General features: G+C 42.7%; 1 pseudogene; it reads left to right on the forward strand.

The window, feature by feature from the left end:
- Nucleotides 1-24,474: 24,474 nt before the first annotated feature.
- Nucleotides 24,475-24,518, forward strand: part of LOC148044165 (U2 spliceosomal RNA) — a 151-nt pseudogene continuing 107 nt past the window's right edge.

A 24,518-nucleotide genomic window follows, 5' to 3' on the forward strand; every position in this document is an offset into this window, starting at 1 on the left:
TATGTACGATTGACTACTGAAGATTTCAGCATTTGATCCCCTTCTGTTGAATAAGCAAGTAGAACAAACTGTTCTTCATTGCCTCTCTCATTGCATGGTTATAGGAAGAGAGCGGTAAGTGAATGGGCAATGCTGAGGTCACATTGCCTAACAACCCAGAATATGAATGTAGGACTGCTGTTTAATTATCAGTTAAGAAGTTTAAAATATAGCTTGAAACTTCCTCTTTAGAGATGACCCTGCATACCACTAGCTTCCTGTTGCTAAGTTTCCTTACCTTCCCACTGCCAAGAATGGGGCAAATTTTGCATTTTCACTTGTAGTGGAAAGTAAATTCAGCATGTTTCCTTCCTCCTTGCTTCCAGGATGGGAAAAAGTACAAGTGTGTCATAATTGTCCTTACCATTTTTACATTATTTATGATGAGGAAGTAGAGGGCTGCTATGTACTTGTCACAGCTGCATTCAAGAGGGTTTATCTGCCACCAGCTGTAAAATTAGAAAATCAGCCATTAGTGCTGAGAAACAGAAACTTACCATTATGAAATGTTGTGTACGGTGTACTGATAATGAACTGTCAAAGCTCTTCCAATCGTCCTATGGATTATTTTTTCTCTATGATTACTAAGGAAGTATAGGAAGAATTTATAGTTGGTTTAATAGTAGTTCACATGATGATCAGTCCTAAAGTCTTATCTGCTGTTCCTTTCCCATCTGGTACAGGGCTCAGCTGCTGGGAGTTAGCAGGGGTTCAGGAGAATCTCTAGCTAAGAATCTGTGCAGTTCCGAGAACCCTCAAATCTCACTCCTGGCTGGCCCTCCCCACTCCACCCCGCTCCCCCCAGGAGTCCCCACATAGTCCATTTTGCATGCAGGTTAAGTGCAGGGCATGCACAGAGGGCGAAAAAAGGGTCTACCAGAAGTTCGGGATGGCTGGAAACAGGCGTCTGGAGCCTGGGGAGGCCATTTTTGCCCTCCTGGAGGCCCGAGAAAAGCCTCCGGAATTCGAGGAGGGCAAAAACACCCTCCCTGTCATGATGCAGGAGGACGACTAGGCCATGCCCACAATGGCCACACACACCCAGCAACTGGGCAGAGAAGCCCATCTGGAGCAGCAGCACCAATGTAAAAGTCAAACATTGCATAGTCCATCATCCCAACCATTCTCCGCAGGATCTTTATTCTCATTGTCCTCCATCTTATTAATTTATAATTTAAATTAACACGCATATTTGGCCTTGGGAATCTGTTTTCTTGACATCATATTCATGACAGCATGAAGCTCCATTTAACGTGAGAACAACACACCCAAGTATGAAACAAAATAATAGAAATCAACACAGTGAATCAAAATCAATGTCAGGGAATAAAAGGGAAGCGAAGAATGAGCTCAATAAAAGGAGAGAAAGAACAGGTAAAAAAATAGTATCATTACAATCAGAATATTACCCAGATAGGAGTTTTTGGGGAGGATTTTCAGAATCAGTGACAAAAAAAATGATTGCAGAGATTTAGGTCTTAGAAAGCTCTTATATTTCAATGATGACATACACTATTAATATGCAGAGAAGAGAACTAAAGATGTGGCCAAGAAATATAAGATTTAATGTGATTTGTAGTGATGCCAGCATTGATTCACACTGCAGTTTCAGAAGGATAATTCTAAGAATTTATTTAAAAGAAGGAGTTAGGAAGGGATGGATGAATCCTAAAAATTTAGTTTTGACTAATGAGGTCACAGTCAGCTCCCTATAATTACATTGGTCATCAAATGATAAGCAAGTTTGTCACTCTCAATTATCTTAAAACAGTAACACCTAAAATTATTTTCTATATTTAAATTAGTTTGCTGGGAAAAAAATGCCCTGGAGGGAAACTCAAAATATTATATTAAGAAGCTTCTCAGTAAGTTCACAGTGACACAGTGACTCAGTAGTTAAGACACTGAGCTTGTCGATCAGAAAGTTGGCAGTTTGGTGGTTCAAATCCCTAGCGCTGCGTAATGGAGTGAACTCCTGTTACTTGTTGGTTTCTGCCAACCTAGCATTTCAAAAGCATGTAAAAATGCAAGTAGAAAATAGGAACCACCTTTGGTGGGAACGTAACAGCATTCTATGCACCTTTGGCATTTAGTCATGCCAGCCACATGACCATTGGAGGTGTTTTGGGACAGTTCTGGATCTTCAGCTTTGAAACGGAGATGAGCAACGACCCCTAGAGTCAGGAACAACTAGCACATATGTGCAAGGGGAACCTTTACCTTTTACAATATGTTCGGTTCATGGCCACACATTTTAGTCTGAGCACTTATTGTTCCTTATTTCTAAACACATACTAACCTGAACCACTTTTCTGAATATGCCTGGTTAGGCAAATTTCATTAAGTCACAAAGTCAATCCTACAGAGATGCCCTATCTTGTTAAACACATTATAGTTTGCATGGGTAGTTGGAATACTTCTAAAATTGAGTTTGAGTTTCCTTTACTGAATGAAGTTACACTGACTACTGTATAGAGCTAATGAGCCACATGGAGATAAGTTTAATTACTTTCAATGCTGTTGCCTAGAAATAGCTTAAGATGGCAATATTTCTTAGTTTGAAAGATAATGAAGGAAGAAAGACGACTTCATTAGATAGACAGGAGCTCTAAATAAGCAGGCTTTTCAAAGAAGACTTGAAGGTCAAATCATCACTTGTAACCACTTTCAAGCCAGAGTGAGCTTTCACCATCTCTGCAAATAGTAACAAACAGTTTTATTCTTATCTTATTCATAGATTTACCAATTTACCTCCACTTGCTATTTAATTGCCTAGCCTGATTTAAAAATAGGTTCTGCAAGAGCATTTTTACAGGAAAAAAAATATCAAAGGGCAGCTGCAATTGTCACACAGATATACCAATTTTCCTTCAAAGACATGGGCTGGGATCCAAGAAGATATTTGAGATGTACTCAGGAGCTTCTGTGTATTCTCATGAGATATGTTTTCCCTTCATGAAAGAGATCTCTATGCCATTTCTGAAACTACTTGTGGAAACAGATTCCTTATTAAAAAGGGCTTATTGCAGCATAGGTAGAACCATTAAAAAAACAGCATTGGGTGTAGTAGTTGAATCAGGTACCTTGAAGAGTTCTTAAAACAGGGGTGTCAAACTCAATTTTATTGAGGGTCATGCCAGCTTGACATCACTCATATTGGGGGCACCTGGGTTGGCCCAAATGCTCTGCCAACGAAAATCGGCTCCCAAGCTCTGTTTTCAGCTATGGCTGGGTGCGGCCCGCAAGCCTTGAGTTTGACACCTCTATCTTAAAGCATTTCTCCCTATATCAAACAGTATTTTTTTCCAAATAGTAAGCCATCATAGCATCATCATCCCAATGATGCTACTAGCAGTCGCTAAGCAAAGAAGCCATTGAGCAGCTGCACATAGCGATGCTGATATGTGAAGAAGTGTACAGTAGACCCATGTTAATACCATGTGCATTTATGTATAACTGCACTCTATTAGTTTCCTCAATGAAGCACAAAAAACACGTCAAAACTGGCTGTTGATTCTGAGAAGAAGTTTGGTGACTATTCCTGAAATCCAGCCCCTCCATTCAAGAACCCTGGGAGAAATGGAACTTAGAAGGGAAAGTTGGTGGGGAAAGTATGGAAGGATCAGGCATGTTTCTTTTTAGTGCTGCTTTTCTCAGTTGTGAGGGTTGTCTTCTGCTCCTGTTTTCAGTGTCTCTTGTTTCTTTCCTTGTCTGTCAATTAATCATTGCAATCTTATACCTCGATTTAGACTTCCTTTAACTCCATTCAGGTACTTTATTCCCCAGGTAGTCAAATGTGTAATTATCCAAATAAAAATATGGTATCCATTTTTTAGTCTGCTGCTGGATTTGCACTAGCACCATGCAGTCATAATTGCAGCCAATGTGGTTAAAGGGACAGATGGAGCCATTTGTGTAAAAGCTTAGAGATCTCCTATTCTGCCTCATCCAGATCCTTGAGGAAGTTGAGGAAGCTGGGGGGGGGATCTCTATTCTCAAAAACAAGGGTAGCACATTAACCTTCTATGCCAGTAGGAATCTTCACAGAGGGCAGAGTAACATATCAGACATCCTTGTTGGCAGAATTGGAAAAAAGGATGGAGGCACACAGCTTAGTGTTATGTTTTTGCAATGGGTCATTTATGGGACTACAGGAACCATCAGCACCATTCAATAGCAATAGCAGTAGACTTATATACCGCTTCATAGGCCTATCAGGCCTCTCTAAGCGGTTTACAGAGAGTCAGCATATTGCCCCCAACAATCTGGGTCCTCATTTTACCCACCTCGGAAGGATGGAAGGCTGAGTCAACCCTGAGCCGGTGAGATTTGAACCGCTGACCTGCTGATCTAGCAGTAGCCTGCAGTGCTGCATTTTAACCACTGCGCCACCTTGGCTCAGGTGATCCTGAGGACACTGATAAACCTCCAAGTGCTTCAAGGACCTTCTAAAATATGCAAATTGATTTATTTGTCAACAAGTACAAGGAAACAAGTATCAGTGTATCAGATATGGACACATGAAAAATGGCACAAATAAATGGATACAAATAAGCAAAACATAGCCATAAACACATAAAAAGAGTACACATCAATGGGGACAGTAGGACAGGGATGGTAGGCACGCTGGTGCGCTTATGCACACCCCCTTATGATCAACTATCTGCAAGGAATATAAATAAGAGGTGGGTTCCTACTGGTTCGGATCGGTTCAGCTGAATAGGTAGTAACTTGGCCGGCCACGTTTTTTGCTTCTGTGCAAAAACCTGCAGTAACAGAAGCCAGAACCTATCCCTGATATAAATCCTTCCATTCCCCACTATCCTGTCAGAGCTGAAGAAACTTCTTGGATGAGAAGCAAAACGTCTTCAAAAGGGGAAAAAAACAAGGAAGTCCAGTTGCCACCTGAAAAATCATCTTTGGGACAACCACAACCTGGATGACTGAGAATCTCTACAGACATCTTCTCCTACAATCATACGTGACTAAATAACTTGTTGTTTTGTTTATTTATCCCCTTCCCTTGTTTATTGTAAGCCACCCGGAGTCCTTCGGGAGTGGGCGGCATACAAGACCAATAAACTACAACTACTACTACTACTCATTTGAAAAAAAAAATAACTAGCCAATGATAATAGATACTTTTCAAAGAGAAACACTTGATGTGATAAACTACAACTGTTTTTATAGGGATTGCTGGGACTCTTCATTGCAAAGGTTTGTCTGGCTGCACAAGAGTTAAACCATCAGCAACAGATAGCCTCTCTTGTTCATTATTCTAATAAATATTACAGCAATGTCTTTGCCTCCAGATTTTGAAGCTATAATATATGTTCAATGAGACTTAAACTGGGTTCGTTTCTGTATCCTCTGTGCTGCCAGCCTTAATCTTTTTCAACAGTGGATCTTCTATGCAAGCTTCTTCATTCTGGAAAATCTTAAGTAATTTTATCAATCATTCTTAATTGTAGGCAAAGTTGCTGACTTTTCATCATTGAGTGTTGATGATCTGAGCAGCCAGAAGACAATTTAGAATATTTAAACTGATGGGGGAATTGATAATTGCCCTTAATATGGGCTAATAATTGTGGATCAAATCATTTTTATAATTTGAGAAAATGCAGCCACTGCCTCAAAGAACAATCCACCAGAAATTAATAAAACTTGCCAAATATGCCTATTTTTTCCTGACATCTAAAACTTTAAAGGCATCTTTAATTGTTCTTCCATTATTGAGGTCAATGGGATGAGATCAGATATATTAGGCTAATAACGTTCATGAAACTAGCCTGAAAATTGAATGTAGTTGGAAATCAATATAAGTAATAAAGGACATACCTTTTTTACCCAGGTAACTGCTAAGAACCTAACATTTAACTTTAACTATATTAATTGGTTAAAGTTAGAATTTTTAAAGTTTCAGGGCTGGACTCACTAAGAGTTGTGAAAATTTAAAAAACATCCATTCATGAAAAGAATGTATGATTTTTTTAGTGTTTTTTTTCTTCAAGTAACAAAATAATGTTGATCAGAAAGGTCGGAAGTTTGGGGGTTGAAATCCCTAGTGCCGCATAATGGAGTGAGCTCCTGTTACTTGTTCCAGCTTCTGCCAACCTAGTAGTTTGAAAGCACATAAAAATGCAAGTAGAAAAATAGGGACCACCTTTGGTGAGAAGGTAACAGCATTCCATGCGCCTTCAGCATTTAGTCATGCAGGCCACATGACCACGCAGATGTCTTCGGACAGCTCTGGATCTTCGGCTTTGAAATGGAGATGAGCACCGCCCCCTAGAGTCGGGAGCGACTAGGCCTTATGTGTGAGGGGAACCTTTACTTTTAAGAAAATAAACATTCATCCTTAATTCCTACATCTATAATTACTAATTAAAACTTTGCTGAGTTAAGAGTTTGGAATCATTATTAGTGTGATTCTAATGCAGATTTTTTTAAAAAAAATGGAAAATGAAAAGGTTTTATTTATTTAAGTAATGTGACATGTCTGTACCAGTGGTGGGTTTCAAATTTTTTTGGAACCTCTTCTGTAGGTGTGGCCTGCTTTCTGGGTCCACTGGTGGAACCTCTTCTAACCGGTTCGGTAGATTTGATGAACCGGTTCTACCAAACTGGTGCGAACTGGTAGGAACCCACCTCTGGTCTGTATGTACAAAGATCAGAATTGTGTAAGTCATGCTGTTCTCTATGACACTGTTTGGAAGCAAAAGTTGGATTTTAAAGTTAACAGGATATGAAGATTATTGTCATTTTTGAATTTTGGTGTTCCTGAAATAGGTTTCATGGATAGCCAAGAAAATAAACTGATAGATCACCAAATAAATCAACTCAAGATTCTCATTTAAGTCACAAATAGAATATATGATAATAGGATTGTAAGGGATCTTGGGAGAACTCTAGTCCAATCCCTTGCTTGAGCAGGAGACCCTATAACTTTCTGGCTTTCCAGTCTCTTCTTGAAAACCTCCACCTGCAATTTGGAGCACCTACAACTTCCAGAGGTAAGACATTTCACCCATTAATTGTTCTGACTGTGCAAGAAATTTCTCCTAAGTTGGATCTCTAATGATCTTCCACCCATTTTTGTCCTGCACTCAGGTGCTTTGGAGAACAGGTTTACTCTGTCTTCTCTGTGATCAACTAATGGAGAAGGCTCTAATGCTAGGAATGATAGATGGATAGAGAAGAGGGTAACCAAAGGATGGACTCAGATGCAGTAGTGATGAATGCATCATAGAGAGACTTTAAAACAACAGATTAGGGATAAATCATCATGGAGAAAACCTATTCTATGTGGTCGATAGGGGCCAAAAACAATGATGGCAAATATCCATCAATTTATTTATTGGATTGGCATTCTGCTGCAGAATAGATTCTCAGCAGTTCACATACATCAATAAAAGTGAAATTAAGCTTTCACAGTAAAATGATAAAAGCACTTAATGCAATATCACATAGTTACAATCTTATGGTACCAACTCATTCCCAGTTTATTTATCCTAAATGTCTGATTTGAGATGGAATGTCCTTGTTAAACCAAACATAAAGTTCCAGGAGTCTGTCTGTCCAGGAGAAAGACAGGAAAGCAAAGGTCAATAGGAAATTCAATTGTATTCCTTCTCCAGGAACATCTAGATTAATAGACCAAATGAATCTTGGGCTAGAGATATTGCCATTGGGAGTTGACCGATTCACCATAGGTGGCAACTGAATTCAGATTTCAATACAATGATAGCTTGGTAGTCATCTTTGATTCCAGGAAGTGCAACGAGAATAAAAAATGACGAGTACCAAACAAATGTTTCCTATAAGGAATAATATAAATAAAGTTAATATGTTCCCAAACTAAAGACCCATGATGATTAAAAAATGCCCCAAAATACACAAAATGACTATAGAAGCTAAGACCGCAAGGGGATATGCACAGGGCAAAAGATACCCTATGATTAGTGAATGGCCCTTTGTTTTGGCTAGAAAAAGTAGAAAATCACAAGGCAACTGACAGCAACAAGTTCTAGCTTGCACATCAAGTACCAAACAAATGACAAGTATCTGGACAAAATGTTCACATCAAGGTGCATCAAGTATCAAATCTGATGAGCTTTAAAGCAGTTGAGTATCAAAGTATGACCACAGTTTCTATTATTTTCTCCATGCTGAACATTTCCCACACTAAAGAGAAAAGTCAATATAGAAATGATGATTACAGCTGAAATAACTAGGATGGAGTTATGAGTTATAATTGCAGTTATAAATCCAGCTTTTTGAATATTCATTAATTTATTTATTTAACAAAATTCTCCATCAACCATCTCACCCAAGTGACTCTGGCCACTATGGTGGCACTAAAAGTTCAAAAACTTGATGGACCCCTGCTCCTCACTCTTCAACTAAACAACCAGAGGATGGTTGAAGTAGATAGTAAGCAGATGCAGATACTGAAGTTTCCCATGTTGACAATTAGTTTGATATCCAAAGATGGATATTTCTTATTAATTGAAATTATTCTTTTCTGTTGTAGGGAAAACTAAAGTTTGGACTACGTGGTTTATCTAGGATCAATATTGCAAGTAGATCATCTTAGATTAAAGAATTCTTAATAGTCTTGTAGATATCTTTGTGCATTAGTTATATTGTGAAATGTGTAATTAACCATGATTTTCCACTTGCTTACTTACAATTCCTTTCTTGCTTCTGCTTTTCTGATAATTTAGGAAATGTGTGGGCTTTTTTCCAATTGTGTGATTTAAAATAAATAAAGAAATCAAGCAGCTACAATATTAGATTTTATTCGGAGTAGAGGTGTAAAATACAGCTTACTTTTTCACACTAAATATATTCTCTTCAAAGGAAGCCGTATTTTATTGCAGAAATAAATAATCTATGTATAAAATGAAAGTGAAATCAACAACTGCCCAGCAATCCTTAAATCTTTTCAAAAAGAATTGAGTGTGCTAAGGTGAACTGCATTAATGTGGCCATTACTAAAATATGGCAACTACTGCCATTATCACTTGTTCTCTCCATGGATGCTTGCCCTGCTCCAAAGGATGAGAGTCCTTGTCTCTGATTCTATATGCAACACCATCCACTAACATCATATACACTTTGTTTTCCACACTTCTCTTCTGCCACAATGAAAATACTTTCTGCAGTTTTCAGTTGGATTCTCTAGTGTCAAACTCAAGGCCCCAAGCCTGGATCTGACCCATGGAATGCTTAGATCTGGCCTGGGGAGCCACCTTGGAAGCAGTGAAGGACCAGCCCACTGTTCCTCTGCCAGTGAAAACAGAGCTCGGGAGAGCTATGTACAGCCCTCTCAAGCTCCATTGTCACTGGCAGAGGATTGCAGGAGGCCATCACAGCCGAAAATGGAGCTCTGGGGCCCGTTTTCACTGGCAAAGCACTTGGGACACCTCAGGAGCTCTGACATGAGAGCTGGCCATGCCCATCTTCACCAGCCCATCCAGGTCAAACATAACCCTGGTGTGGCCCTCAATGAAATTGAGCTTGACATCCTGGTCTAGATAATTTTACAGAGTATCGGGTCTTTTCTCTAGGAATTTCCCTTTAGAATTTCCCACTACAGTACAAAAAAATGAACTTCCTTGTATTTTCTTCTCAAAACAGATTATTGTCCATTGCTTCCTCCTTCCCCACATAACATTAACTAGCCTGAAAGTGAGTAATATGATAGGTATTTATGCCCTGTGCTTGCATCTATCTTTGGGCTTAAAGTTATGCTGTTCTTAACCGAATTGGGGGGGGGGGGGAACCTTCCTACAAAGATCAGTCCAGATCCATAATAAGGACTTCTCCCCTGGTGCCTGTTGCTTGAAATAGATGAAAAGGAGATGTCAGAAACAGAGAGGTGTCTAAAGAGTCCTGCCACAGAACAGCCTCTTGGAAAGCCTCTTGGAGAGTTTCAAGCTGTCCCTTCTATTTATCTTCTGGAATGAGCTAATGGTGACCAACTAGGAAATGATTTTCTGGAGTTCATCTCAGCACGGGAACAATAAATAGCCCCTCAAAAAACATCCCAGTGATTGCTGGGCAATCAGTGTTGAGACAAGAGAGGCCTAGAAGCAACCTGATTCTTTAATGGAGCCATTTGTGACACTTTGGGTGAGGCTCTGGCATCGTTGGGCTGCTATTCTTTGTCAAAGTGCAAAGGCAGCATTTTAAGCACGGAATTGCCATGTATGGCAGTGGCCACAGCCACAAGGCAAACGGCCAATGGGAGAATCTTACTAGCTTTGGGAATTAACTACTTCCTTTAGTTGATTGACCATGATGCTTTCAGTGACCTTCAGAAGTGATATTCAGCCGGTTTGGACCGGTTCAAGCGAACCGGTAGCGGAAATTTTGAGTAGTTTAGAGTACCAGTAAATTACCACCTCTGGTTGGCACCGCCATCCCGCCCCTGTCGTTCCCTGTCCTATATTCCCTTGTTTTTTTAGCTTAGTTGATTCACGTGGCAGAGTGGATTGCCTTAAAAAACAGCTCAGCCCAACAGCACTGACCCCGAGGATGGTCTTTGAGTGAGAAGTACACTCTCTTACAACTGGTAGGAAAATATTTGGAATCCCACCACCTCTGGTCAAAATGTGATCCACCATTTCAAAAAGATAGCCCAACCATCTTCTGGGTTATCTGCTATACTTAGCAACATCCGTGCAGCTATATCACCTTTGATTGCAAACATATCTGATTCTGAAGGTCAGAAGTGTGACTTCAAGCCCTCTCATGCCACCAGCTTTTGCCTTGGTAACCCAAACACTTTCCCCATTTGTTAGAATCACTGGAGTCCTTGCTGTCCAGCGGGTGTTTTCATTCAATGACTGACACTAATTAGGAGGAAAAGAGCTATGACACCGCAGTGCATTTTCCACAGCCACTGCAGGTTGGGCTTCTGGCCAAGACAGTGAATGCTTCTCTTTGCATTCCTTTCTTCTCCCCAGAGAAGAGCTATTTTACAGACACCTGGCATTTGCAGATCCAAGAAATCTGGGGCCGCTGCTGTTGAAACATTGCTGTGAAAGAAAATTGCTGCCGCAGCAGAATCCTCTCTCTAAAGTACCGTGTCATTAAGAGAATGAGGTATTTTAAAAGGGAGGAGGGTGAGGGGCTGAGACTTCCATTGGTTTAAATCTCCAAGTTAATTTCGTTAAAGTTGTAATTGCTCATTTTGAAAGTGGCACAAATACCATCATGCTTTGCCAAAGGGAGACTTAGGGATAAACTACTAACAAGATGCATGGCTTATTTATCACAGGAGTGGACGTTCTTGAAGAATATCAACTGAATATATGACAAATATATGACAAATAGACTTTTGTGGCTTGCCAAGAAAGCTGGTAGCAGATTCGGTCAGTGAGGTTGGGGAGGAACAAGGGCCAGTCCTAGAGTCTAGGCATGGCTCTGATGAGGTCTCTGTGTCGGAGGCAGAGAGGGGGCCAGAGCTGTATGCCAGTTATCAGCTGCCTTCAGAGTCAGACATCAGTGAGGCAGACGAACAGCTGGAGCCTGTTCCCAGTGTACACATGTGCAGAGTTGCCAGACAAAGGGAACAACTAAAGAGCAGGGGTTGACTTGGGAATAAGGCCATATAAGTTGGAGTTGACTTATGATAAGGCCAGATGATGAAACCCCCTCCCAGAGGAAATAAAAGCGCAGCAAAAGAGGAGTGCAGTTTGCAGGAGATAATTAGTTCGCTAATTGGTTAGTGACTCTCCGAGACTCCTTGCCAAGTTCTACAGATATTGGCTTGTCAGCTCTCAAAGACTGATAAGGTGTGTGACTGTAAATCCTCCTTTGAAAGACTTTGCTGGCTGTGAATGAGCAGACTTCACTGTAAATTAATAAAAGGGATTTTTTTTCGATGCAAGGAGTTTGTTTCATGCTCTTGGGAAGCCTCGGTCAGAACATAGAATGCCTTTGGGCCCTAGCCTGGAGCATGCTTCCTGGAGAAAATAAGACCAAAAGTGAAATAACAGGGAACAACATGGATCATAACCCTTCATTGGTTGTGGCCTAAGAAGAAAGATATTTTCCAGGTTGTTTGCAGAGAGGAGACCAAAAAAATAAGAATGATAGCCCAAATCATGTAATCAAAGCTCTCTCTTTTTTTATGTGCATGGAAACACATGCTAAAAAAAAGGTGCAGAACTTCAATTGTACAGTGGAAAGACATCACATAGACTTTTTTTTATTCCCGAAAACATCTTCTATTTTTCCCTTGACTGCTGTTATCTTGATTTTCCTATATATTACTGCCATTACCACTACAGTTTCTTTGTTGTGTTTACAAAGGTAAAATGAATAAATCAAGACTTATTTCAAATACCTTTAATGTATACTGACAGCATATGCACCAAAGACAAATTCCTTGTGTGTCCAATCACACTTGGCCAATAAAGAATGCTATTCTATTCTATTCTATTCTATTCTATTCTTCTGCTCCAAAGATCTTTTGCCCAAGGTAAACTTTTCAAATGTTGCACTGATTTGCAATTTGAAGTTTAATTATAATTCCAGAATGACAGTGTTTCAAATGTTGCAATATTGTTTACAGGATTTTTAGGATTTTTTTAGGATTTTATTGAAAATTTATATGCCGCCCTTTTCCCTGAGGGGACTCAGGGCGGCTTACAACAGTGAAGGGAAGGGAGTGCAAGACAGGACTTAAAAAGAAAAAAAAAGAAAAATCGTGATTAAAAGAAAATTGATCATAAAAACACAACATTCACTCAACATTCGGGCGGGGTGAGAGTAATCCTATCCCCAGGCCTGACGGGATAGCCAGTTCTTAAGGGCTGTGCGGAAGGCCTGGACTGTGGTGAGGGTACGGATCTCCACGGGGAGGTTGTTCCATAATGTCGGAGCAGCAACTGAGAAGGCTCTCCTCCGCGTAGTCGCCAGTCGGCACTGACTGGCGGATGGAATTCGGAGGAGGCCTACTCTGTGCGATCTGATGGGACGCAGGGAGGTAATTGGCAGGAGGCGGTCTCTCAAATAGTCAGATCCACTACCATGGAGCGCTTTATAGGTGGTAAGTAAGACCTTGAAGTGCACCTGACGATCAACAGGTAGCCAGCGCAGCTCACGGAGGATTGGTGTTATATGGGCGAACCGTGGTGCGCCCATAATCACTCGCGCGGCCGCGTTCTGGACTAGCTGAAGTCGCCGGATGCTCTTCAAGGGCAGCCCCATGTAGAGCACATTGCAGTATTCCAGCCTAGAGATCACAAGGGCTCGAGTGACTGTTGTGAGAGCCTCCCGGTTCAGGTAGGGCCGCAACTGGCGCACCAGGCGAACCTGGGCAAATGCCCCCCTGGTCACAGCCGACAAGTGGTGGTCAAAACTCAGCTGTGGATCCAGGAGGACTCCCAAGTTGCGGACCCTGTCCGAGGGGAATAAATTTTGCCCCCCCAGCCTGATTGGTGGAATGTTAGCCAAATTTTTGGGAGGAAAACACAACAGCCACTCGGTCTTTTCCGGGTTGAGTACCAGTTTGTTAGCTCTCATCCAGTCTTTAACAGCCTCAAGGCCCCGGTTCATCACGTCCACCGCTTCATTGAGTTGGCACGGGGCGGACAGATACAACTGAGTATCGTCCGCATACTGGTGGTATTTTATCCCGTGCCTTCGAATGATCTCGCCCAGCGGTTTCATGTATATGTTAAATAGCAGGGGGGACAGAACCGAACCCTGCGGCACCCCATAGGTTAGGGGCCTCGGGGACGATCTCTCCCTCCCCACCAACACCGACTGCGACCTGTCCGAGAGGTAGGAGGAGAACCACTGTAAAACAGTGCCGCCCACCCCCACCTCACGCAGTCGTCGCAGAAGGATACCATGGTCGATGGTATCGAAAGCCGCTGAGAGGTCGAGGAGAACCAGGATGGACGCATAGCCTCCATCTCTGGCTCTCCAGAGATCATCGGTCAATGCGACCAAAGCGGTTTCAGTGCTGTAACCGGGCATGAAGCCACACTGGAAGGGGTCAAGGTAGTTAGCTTCCTCCAAGGTACGCTGAAGCTGTAAGGCCACCACCTTCTCAACAACCTTCCCCAGAAAGGGGAGGTTGGAGACTGGACGATAGTTGTTAAGAACTGCTGGATCCAAGGACGGTTTCTTCAGGAGGGGCCTCACCACCGCCGCCTTAAGCGCGGTGGGGAGGTGTCCCTCCCGAAGAGAGGCGGTAACAACCGCCTGGATCCAGCCTCGTGTCACCTCTCTGCTGTTGGCAGTCAGCCAGGAGGGACACGGGTCCAGTATGCAGGTGGAGGAACTCACAGCTCGCATAGCCTTGTCCACATCCCCGGAGGCAACATCCTGAAACTCAACCCAGAGATGGTCTACCAAGTTATTCCCCTGTGTCCCGGCTGGATCTGCAGGGGTGGAGTCCAGTTCCGATCGAAACCGAGCAATTTTGTCCGCCAAGAACTGACTATATTCCTCAGCCTTACCCTGCAGGGGGTTCCCCGTCTCCCTCCTATTTAGGAGGGAGCGGGTTATCCTGAACAGGGCGGCTGGGCGAGACTCGGCGGACGCTACCAAGGAGGCAATGTGTGATCTTTTGGCGGTTCTCAATGCCCAAATATACTCCTTGGTGCAAGCTGTCAACAGTGCTCGGTTCGATACGGACCTGTCGGATCTCCACCGGTGCTCTAGGCGTCTCCTCCGGCGCTTTATCTCGTGGAGCTCCTCGGTGAACCAAGGGGGTCTCCGCGAGCCGCTGACCCGGAGGGGCCGTAGTGGCGCAATTCGGTCTAGAGACTCTGATGCCGCCGAGTGCCAGGCCGCAGCAATAGTCTCCGCCGAACTGTGGGCGAGAGCATCTGGAATGACCCCAAGCTCCGTCTGGAACCTAACGGGTCCATCAGTCGCCTGGGGCGGAACCACCTGGTCGGTTCCTCCTCCCTACGGTGGGGGTTTGGCCTCCGGAAGTCTAGCCTCAGTAGGTAGTGGTCTGACCACGACAGGGGAATGATCTCATTTCCCCTCAGACCAAGATCATAACTCCACTGCTCCGAGAGGAATACGAGGTCGAGTGTATGTCCTGCCAAGTGGGTAGGGCCTCGAATTACCTGGGTCAGGCCCATGGCTGTCATGGAGGCCATGAACTCCTGCGCTCCATCAGAGTGTTCACCGAGCGAAGGCAAATTGAAGTCCCCCAGAACCATTAGTCTAGGGAACTCAATTGCTAGCTCGGCTATTGACTCGAGGAGCGCAGGGAGGGCCGCTGCAACGCAGTTGGGAGGCAGGTACGTTAGCAGCAAACCCGCTTGACCCTTGAGGTCCAACTTCACTAGCAGGGACTCACACCCAACAAGCTCCGGAGCAGGGATCCTACGAGGAGCTAAAGACTCCCGGACTACAATAGCCACACCGCCACCCCTTCCCTGGGCTCTCGGCTGATGAAGCACCTGAAACCCGTCTGGGCACAGCTCTACGAGGGGGACTCCTCCCTCCGTGCCCAGCCATGTTTCAGTAATACATGCCAGGTCTGCCCCCTCGTCTACAATCAAGTCCCGGACGAGGGGAGCCTTATGGATAACAGACCTGGCATTTAGCGACAGCAGCCTGAGACCAGGGTCCTGATCGCTCACGCCATCTGACCTTGGAGTGGGACTCATAGGGCCGGAAGGAGGGATCTCTGCAATATAGCGAACCCTCCTTCCCCTATAATGGCCAGCCCTAAAGTCCCCGCCATATCTGCCTCTCCCTGTTATGACCGCAATGCTCCGACTCTCTCCCGTGGGCATAATTCCCCCAACCACCCCAATGGCCCCCGCTTGCCCCGCCAGGTCCTCCGAATCAGGCATACTCAGACACTCACACAGGCAGTTCCCACAATGTAATTAAAACACAAAAAGAATACAGCAATAATAATACTAAAAGTGGGTCTTTCATACTAACTCATTCAGTCCCACGCACTCAACATACCCATTTAAAATTGCGCAACACAGAATTTAAAATTATGTCCATATATTAAAACCAGGAGATGAATACAGCATATTTTAATGTATCAGAGAAAATGCCTGCTCAGAAAAACTTATATTTATAAAAAGTATATAATATAGGAGGGAAAATTGTTTCTAAAATTAGAACACTTAGGTAAAATTGCAAGGAAAAATGCATATACAGAATTTAGAGATTGGTCACTCCAAATGATGAATGTATTAACTTTAAAACAAAATTGAAATTGGATTAATTGAACCCAGCTTGCTTAGAAAAATGAGAGACTGTAATTTGAGAGAAACTGCAATGAACAGATTGATCCATTTCTACACTTCTTGGCTCAACCACCTTACAAGTCTGACAGCTACAGATAAACAGTAAAAGATGAAACAGTTTCTAATAAATGAAATTAAAATTACTCCATTTAACTCTTACATGACAACATATCACGATGGGGGAATGGGTTTAGCTAGGTGAGGATGTCCATATATTAAAACCAGGAGATGAATTGCCAGTGAAAAATTATTTTGGATGGCAGATGTAACTTCTGTATTTTTAAAGGAAGATCTTTATGTATGCATAAATATAGATACAGAATAGAATAACAGAGTTGGAAGGGACCTTGGAGGTCTTCTAGTCCAACCCCCTGCTTAGGCAGGAAATCCTACACCACTTCAGACAAATGGTTATCCAACATCTTCTTAAAAACTTCCAGTGTTGGAGCATTCACAACTTCTGGAGGCAAGTTGTTCCACTGATTAATTGTTCTAACTGTCAGGAAATATCTCCTTAGCTTTAAGTTGCTTCTCTCCTTGATTGTTTTCACCCATTGCTTCTTGTCCTACCCTCGGGTGCTTTGGAAAATAGCTTGACTCTCTCTTCTTTGTGGCAGCCCCTGAGATATTGGAACACTGTTATCATGTCTCCCCTAGTCCTTCTTTTCATTAAACTAGACATACCCAGTTCCTGCAACCGTTCTTCATATATTTTAGCCTCCAGTCCCCTAATCATTTTAGTTGCTCTTCTCTGCACTCTTTCTAGAGTCTCCACATCTTTTCTACATTGTGGCGACCAAAACTGAATGCAGTATTCCAAGTGCGGCCTTACCAAGGCATTATAAAGTGGTATTAATACTTCACGTGATCTTGATTCTGTCCCTCTGTTTATGCAGCCTAGAACTGCGTGGGCTTTTTTGGCAGCTGCTACACACTGCTGGCTCATATTTAAATGGTTGTCCACTAGGACTGCCTCTCACAGTTACTACTATTGAGCAAGGTTCCACCTATATTGTACCTGTGCATTTTGTTTTTCTTGCCTAAATGTAGAACCTTATTTTTTTCACCATTGAATTTCATTTTATTAGATAGCGCCCAATGTTCAAGTCAATGTACAGCACACAGTGATATGACTTCATATCAGAATTTAAAGTCAGCATTTGAAATGAATATCAAATTATATAATTTTAAGAACACAGAATAATGGGCCAAAATAATTGATTTACCCAGTATTAATCTAACCATGGTACAGTTGGGAGAAAATCCTTGGTTTATGATGGGGATTACAATGAAATGGTAACAAGAAAGAGGTAGCTCAGGTAGCCAAGCTCTAATCCAATCTAGGGTTTTTAAAATCAATACTGATTTGTCTCCAATGAATATACAACTGTCATGAAAGAAACTCATTATAGTACAAGGGGACAATCTCCACTAATGCCAGATTGTGAAGTACAACTGCGCTTGATTTCCTTATTCAGGCAAAGCTATTGATTTTTTTGAAAGACATGTGAAACAGACAGCAAGTAGCTGAGATGTCTGGCTGGGGAATTAAATATATTTATCCTAACATAAACTCCAAGCAAAAAAGATGGAACGTTGTGGAAATGGGATCTTTTGAAAAAGAGCCAGGTATGCCACAGAGACAATAGCAATAGCACTTAGACTTATCCAAGGGTGGGCTTCAAAATTTTTAGCAAGGGGTTCTCTGCCCTGTTTCTGGGTGGGTGTGGGCATGGCGTAGTCATCCTCCTGTACCATGGCGGGAGGATGTTGCCCTCCCCGGGCTCCAGAGGCTTTCCTCAAGCCTCTGGGAGGATGAAAACGGCCTCCGCACGTTCCAGAGGCCCTCTGGAGGCCGGAAACCTCCAGTAGGCCCATTGTTCATCTTCCCTGAGCCTCCACATGACCCTGCACTTACCTGCATCCAAAACGGGCCATGTGGGACTCCTGGGAGGGTCGGGTGGGGCGGGGCCCGCCAGGAGTGGGATTTAGGGGTTCTCCAAACTGCACAAAATCTTAGCTAGAGGTTCTCCTGAACCCCTTCACAGTGGTTTGCAGTCCTTTCTAAGCAGTTTCACAGAGTCAGCATATTGCCCCCAACAATCTGGATCCTCATTTACCGCCCATGAAAGGTTAGAAGGCTGAGTCAACCTTTAAGTGGTGAGACTCTAACTGCCTAACCTCTGGCAGTCGGCTATCAGCAAAACTAGCCTGCAATACTGCATTCTAACCACTGTGCCACCACAGCTCTACAGGCAAACATAAAGTTCCCATTCATTTTGAAAGGTTGTATTATGGCAAAATCCAGCATGCAAAGATTATACCCAAGCAGGCAGCAGCAAGAAGTGCAAACAAGACAGATCTGAGTGTCTAGTTGTAAACAGAATGTGGCTTGAAGGCTTCATGCATCTTCGTATGGTGTTGATAATGGCACTTCGCAAGACTGGTGGCCTCTTCAGCTGCATTTATAAGGATTAACTGAGCAGCACACATGCATCAAAATACTCTCATAACTAGAGGAACATCTGCAAGCATGATTAAAAGGACAGAACGCCTTAAGACAGACATTTGGATAAAATATGTCAGGAGGTGGGTATCTTTCCCTGCATTGTGTCTTTTCTTCTATTTTTTTAGATTGCAGGATGGGGGAAGATCACAGGTTTGGATTGTTGAAAAAGCATTTCAGAAGACTTTCTTGGCCAGAACTGCTCACAAACACTGAATAAATTCCAAACTTGTACAATTGTATAAATGTATTTTTACTTTAATGTTATTTTCAGATGACCGCCTTTCCATCATCTGTTCAGTGATTTTATAATTAAAACATACCAGTCCTCATCTTGTTCTGATTATTTCACAGTTTTGCTGTTCAGTCATTCAATATCTTTTCACTCTCCATAACCTGAAAGGCTGTGTGTCTGTAACTACTTCTTTGAATTCTTCTAAGCTAATGTCATCAGACACCAGTCACCATCTTGCCCCTGGCCACACTTCCTTCTCCCAGTGTCTGTTTTGATGGCCTTACAAGTTTCCAAACATCAATATTTTCTCATGTGTCTCTTCCCTTCATATTATGAGTTTAAAACATCTACACTTTAATGTCATCATTATAAGAATTTCTGGTGAATAGTCTTGCTTTTACCTCATCTGGTGCTGATAATGGCCACACAGAACACCAGATGAAGTGCCATTCAATTAAAAAAAAACGTCCTGCAAATACCATCCCACTGTTTGACAAATACAAGAATTAATCTAATTGAAACTCACAGCAATAGTACTGTATGATTGACAGTCATTTCAATCCATGATCAGATCTGCACTCTGCTCTGGAAATAATCAGAGATGTGGGGCATAGTTTCTGATTATAGTGTTGGCTTGGAGCTTAATGTGTTAATACCAGTTCACAGACAAAAAAAATTCTTGCAGCCTTCTCCACTTTATCCAAAACCTCTGCAGAGGGCTCAGAACTCCACTTCAGTGGGGCCATCTTTTAGTGTGTAATTCTTTTTATGCCATGTTAAAATATTGCATTCGTTAAAAGTGGGAGAAATAGAAAAGGAAGCAGCGTGTAAGAAGTTAACATGCACAGGAAGCATGCTAGGAAATTAAAATCAATGGTGAAGATGCAGAGGAAGAAATGATCAAGAGGAAATAGTGGATGGAAAGCTTCCTACTCCACCTTCGTTTCCAATTTCATAGTTTTCATTTCAGGAGATGAGAAATATCTCAAGAATTTAAAGCTGCAACTTCACCCCAGCAAAAGTTGCTCGGAGACATTAATATCTGCTGCATGCTTTGAAGACTATTTTAAGCCTCGGGCAAGTCCTAAAACAGCTGAGACATGGATGAAATATTTGGTTCCCTATCCCAACCTGTTTCAAATAGATAGTCAAACCCCAACAGAATGGCAAAACTGGAGATTCCAATGACACCAGATGACAATCAAAAGCACGATACCTACATTTTTATAGTGTCTTTCATACCCTGTTTTCCTAAAAATAAGACCTCCCCAGATAATAAGCCCAATTGGGCTTTTGAGCTCATGCACTAAAATACCCCCCCCTGAAAATAAGACCTCCCAAAAAATATTTCAACACATCCGCAGTCATGAAGTGAACATGCTCACTGCTTCCTGAACCTCAAAAATAATAAGACCTCCCCCCAAATAAGGCCAAGTGTTTATTTCAGTGGTCAAAAGAAAATAAGACTCTGTCTTCAGGGAAACACAGTAGAAGATGTATCAGATTCAAACATGTCCAGTTTTCCAAATCAGCTTCTGTCCATTGAAGGTTTCCAACCATAGAATTGTAATATGTTTTGAATGGAAAAAAAATTAAATTCAATCTATAATCCCTCCAATTAAAAAGATCAGGTGGGTACCAAAGGGAAAATTTCTACCTGGCCTGGACAATTAGAATGTACAATACTGGGCAAAGTGAATCAATAGACTGATTCAGTTACATGATTAGCTTGTTAGCTATGATTTGGTCAACCATGATTTATTGAACATCTGTGCTTAGCTTTGTGTTGCAAAGAACCAAACCTAAGTCGGGCTCAAATGTGGAGTTAGCCTAGAGTCACCATGCAACTACAAAATGGCTAGGACCCATTGTCCCCCAAGTTCCTTGGAGCCTTATCTAATTGTTCCCAGGAGTAGTCTGCCAGTCTGGGGTGATTCCTGTATTATAGGCAGAACATAATTAAGTAGCTTTAAGTCTGCATGTGTGTGTCTTGTTGTTCATACCTAACAGTGTGATTGAGACCAGGTGGTAGTTAATTCTTCTTTGAGGGAGAGGGTGGACTGTAAGCCAACTCTGGAAACAATTGTATAGTCATTGTGTTCTGTGAACAAAGCCAATTTTTCACAATGACCCTTCTCACCTATCAATCCAGTCCTCTGACATTCTGAGAGGCAGAAAAAACAATAATGACCTTTTAAACATTATGCTCAGAGGGAGGGGGTGTTTTTGTCCTCCCTGGGCTTCGGGAAGGAAAAAATGGCCTCCCCAGGCTCCGGAAGCCCTCTGAAGGCCCTTATCCAGCCTCCCTGAACTTCTGGTAGGCTTGTTTTTCAGCCTCCCTGAGCCTCCGTGCACGCCCTGCACTTACCTGCATTCAAAACGGGTGCTCTTGAGAGTGGAGGGGTGGGATGGGCAGGGCCAGCCAGGAGTGGGATTTGGATAAGGTGACCAGATTTTAACATTGGTAAAGAGGGACACCATTGACGGGGGGACGGGCGTTCTTGATTAAAAATTTTTTTAAAATCGGGACTTTTTTAAAACCCCGCAGGACGTGGGGCAAATTGTTCACGTGTGCATGCTCACATTTGTGAACCTGTAGGATTCACCACTGGTCCTAAGTCACTTTTTTTAGTGCTATTGTAAATTGATTAGTCATTAAATGAACTGTTGTAAGTCAAGGACTACCTCTACTGTTCTAAACAAAAAACCTGTAACCATATATCCCCATAACCATTAGTCTGATCCGCCCTTGTAACATATATCACAGCCTTCAAGATGGGGACATCTGCAATAGGAGATCAAAAAAGATAGTTTTCAATTATAGGCTGGAACCAGCATCTTGACTATTCTGACTCCCCACAACCCTACTTCATGTTAATATAAAGAAATTAGGTGGATACAATTACATATTGAATTCAAATTGACTTACAATCGTGTGTGTATGTGTGTGTGTATGTACACAGTATATCTTATACATATAGCACTGTAAAAGTGAAATTTCCACCTATTGTCACTCATATACTGGGTTCCTAATTTTATCTAAGTTCCTGTTAATTTTAATGGTTTTATATTGCTGTTTTATTGTATTGTAAGCTTCTCACTATCACTTTGGATAGTAAGATGAGTGGCATATAAATTTAATAAATAAATAAATAATACTCATTAATTTATCATACCTATCTATAGATAAGCGCAAAAAGCAATTAAACAAGCATTTTCAAGAGGAGAAAAGTACCTTGAGTCTAAAAGATAACCTCTTGGGAGTAGTTGCAAAAGGTTTGAATGTTCTGCCAGTTCCCTTTTGTTTTGAATTATGCTATCCTGATGGGAAATAGTCTTCAAAACATGTAATTAAATATAATGAACAGAAATAGGATTTTAGGTACTGTTCTAAAGATAGAAAAATATATTGCTCCTGAAAATCTCTTTATAAACTGTTTATCAACACTAAGGTACCCGTAGCTGTAGTTTCATAGCAAGTTTGTTGAAAACTTTATTTCATATTTGTTGAAATGTGGAGAACGATGGGACAGCTGCAAAAAGGCGCAAGGAGGGGGTGGATTGATAGCAATGGTCCGTACCGCCGCTTGCCTTAAACTCTCTCCTAGCCGAGCTCTGGGGTTGCAGCCGCCGCTCGCCATTCCCTCAACTTGGATTTTGCGCTTTAATCAGTGGGGTGCGTGCTGGGAGGAATCTCTCCTCTCCTCCTGGCACACACCCCACTGCCTAAAGCGCTTCCTTTCGCCTGCCCGATCTCTGCTGCGGGCGAAAGAGAGCAGTTTAATCAGTGGGGTGCATGCTGGGAGGAGAGGAGAGATTCCTCCCAGCACGCACCCCACTGAAAGCGCTTTAATCAGTGGAGTGCATGCAGGGCCGGATTTAGATGAAAAGAGGCCCTAGGCTATTCCACTTATGAGGCCCTTTCACCTCCCATTTTTAAGTTTGTAAATTACATGAGAGACAATAAAATACATCATTACTGTGATATATATCAATATATATCAATATAGCTGGCCTCCCGACGGAGGGCGGCTCTGCTCTGTGGCAAAGGCAGCGAGGCCAGCCACCTCCCCTGCTGCGCTCAGCTGCCCGGCTCGGCCCCCTCGCCCTCACCTGCCTGGCTGCTGGTGGGCTCTGCGTCGACGGGGCAGCAACTGGGAGCGGCCGCACCTCTCGCCCGACCGCCGGGGCCGGGAACGTGGGCGAGCGCCCCAACTGCCGCAGCACTGGAACGATCTTAACCAATACATTTTTATGTTTGTTTATTAGTCATATGCATAGAATTTCTCCTTATTTTTGGTTCAGTGTTTTAGTGTTCACTGTTTTTAGAATAGTGTAATTTTAATTTTGCTAACAATTTGAATGTAGGCCCCTTTAGATCTTGAAGCCTAGTTAGCCTATAGGAAAATCCGGCCCTGGGTGCGTGCTGGGAGGAATCTCTCCTCTCCTCCTGGCATGTGCCCCACTGCCTAAAGCACTTCCTTTCGCCTGCCCGATCTCTGCTGCGGGTGAAAGAAAGCAGTTTAATCAGTGGGGTGTGTGCTGGGAGGAGAGGAGAGATTCCTCCCAGCACGCACCCCACTGAAAACACTTTAATCAGGGGGGTGCATGCTAGGAGGAATCTCTTCTCTCCTCCTGGCACACACCCCACTGCCTAAAGCGCTTCCTTTCGCCTGCCTGATCTTTGCTGCGGGCGAAAGAAAGCACTTTAATCAGTGGGGTGCTTGCTGGGAGGAATCTCTCCTCTCCTCCCAGCATGCACCCCACTGACTAAAGCGCTTCCTTTCGCCCGCCTGAGCTCTGCTGCGGGCGAAAGAAAGCACTGTAATCAGTGGGGTGGCGGGGGAAAGGACTGTTTCGTGCATTCTTTCCAAAAATCGGGACTTTTTAAAAATGCTGCAGGACACGGGACAAATTGTTATAAATCGGGACTGTCCTGCCAAAATCGGGACGTCTGGTCACCTTAGATTTTGAGGTTCTCCAAACTGCACAAAATCTTAGCTAGTAGTTCCCCTGAACCCCTGTGAACCCCCAGTAGCCCACTCCTGAACCAAACCAAGCAGAAACAAAATAGTAGCCAAATGACAATTCTTCAGATCCTTTTGTTCAGACGGATACTAAAGCAAGAGAAAAGAGAAAGCTGCCCTGATATTAAATCACCAGTTTATTATTGTAGTAATCCCATAACTGAAGAACACTTTACATTTTTTCTTCACTGAAAGAAAGCCTAAAACCTTGCCTACCCATTTGGATTTGAAACCGAAATGTGTAAGCCATCATGCTTTAAATTATTTTGGCACTGACTCGGATCAGGAAGTTCTGGAGGACAGTGTGGAATCTTACAGCACCCAGTTTCCCCAGGTGGCCTCCCATACAAACATAAACCAGGCCTGACCCTTCTTAGCTTCTGAAATAAGGCATTTTCAGGGTGGCATGGACATAGTTCTTCTCAGCCTTTTGGTTAAGATCAAGTGTAGTATCTGAT

Source organism: Thamnophis sirtalis, unplaced genomic scaffold, assembly GCF_051295495.1.
Source record: "Thamnophis sirtalis isolate CommonGarterSnake01/CBP01778 unplaced genomic scaffold, rThaSir2_p1.2 scaffold_9, whole genome shotgun sequence".
NCBI lineage: Eukaryota > Metazoa > Chordata > Lepidosauria > Squamata > Natricidae > Thamnophis > Thamnophis sirtalis.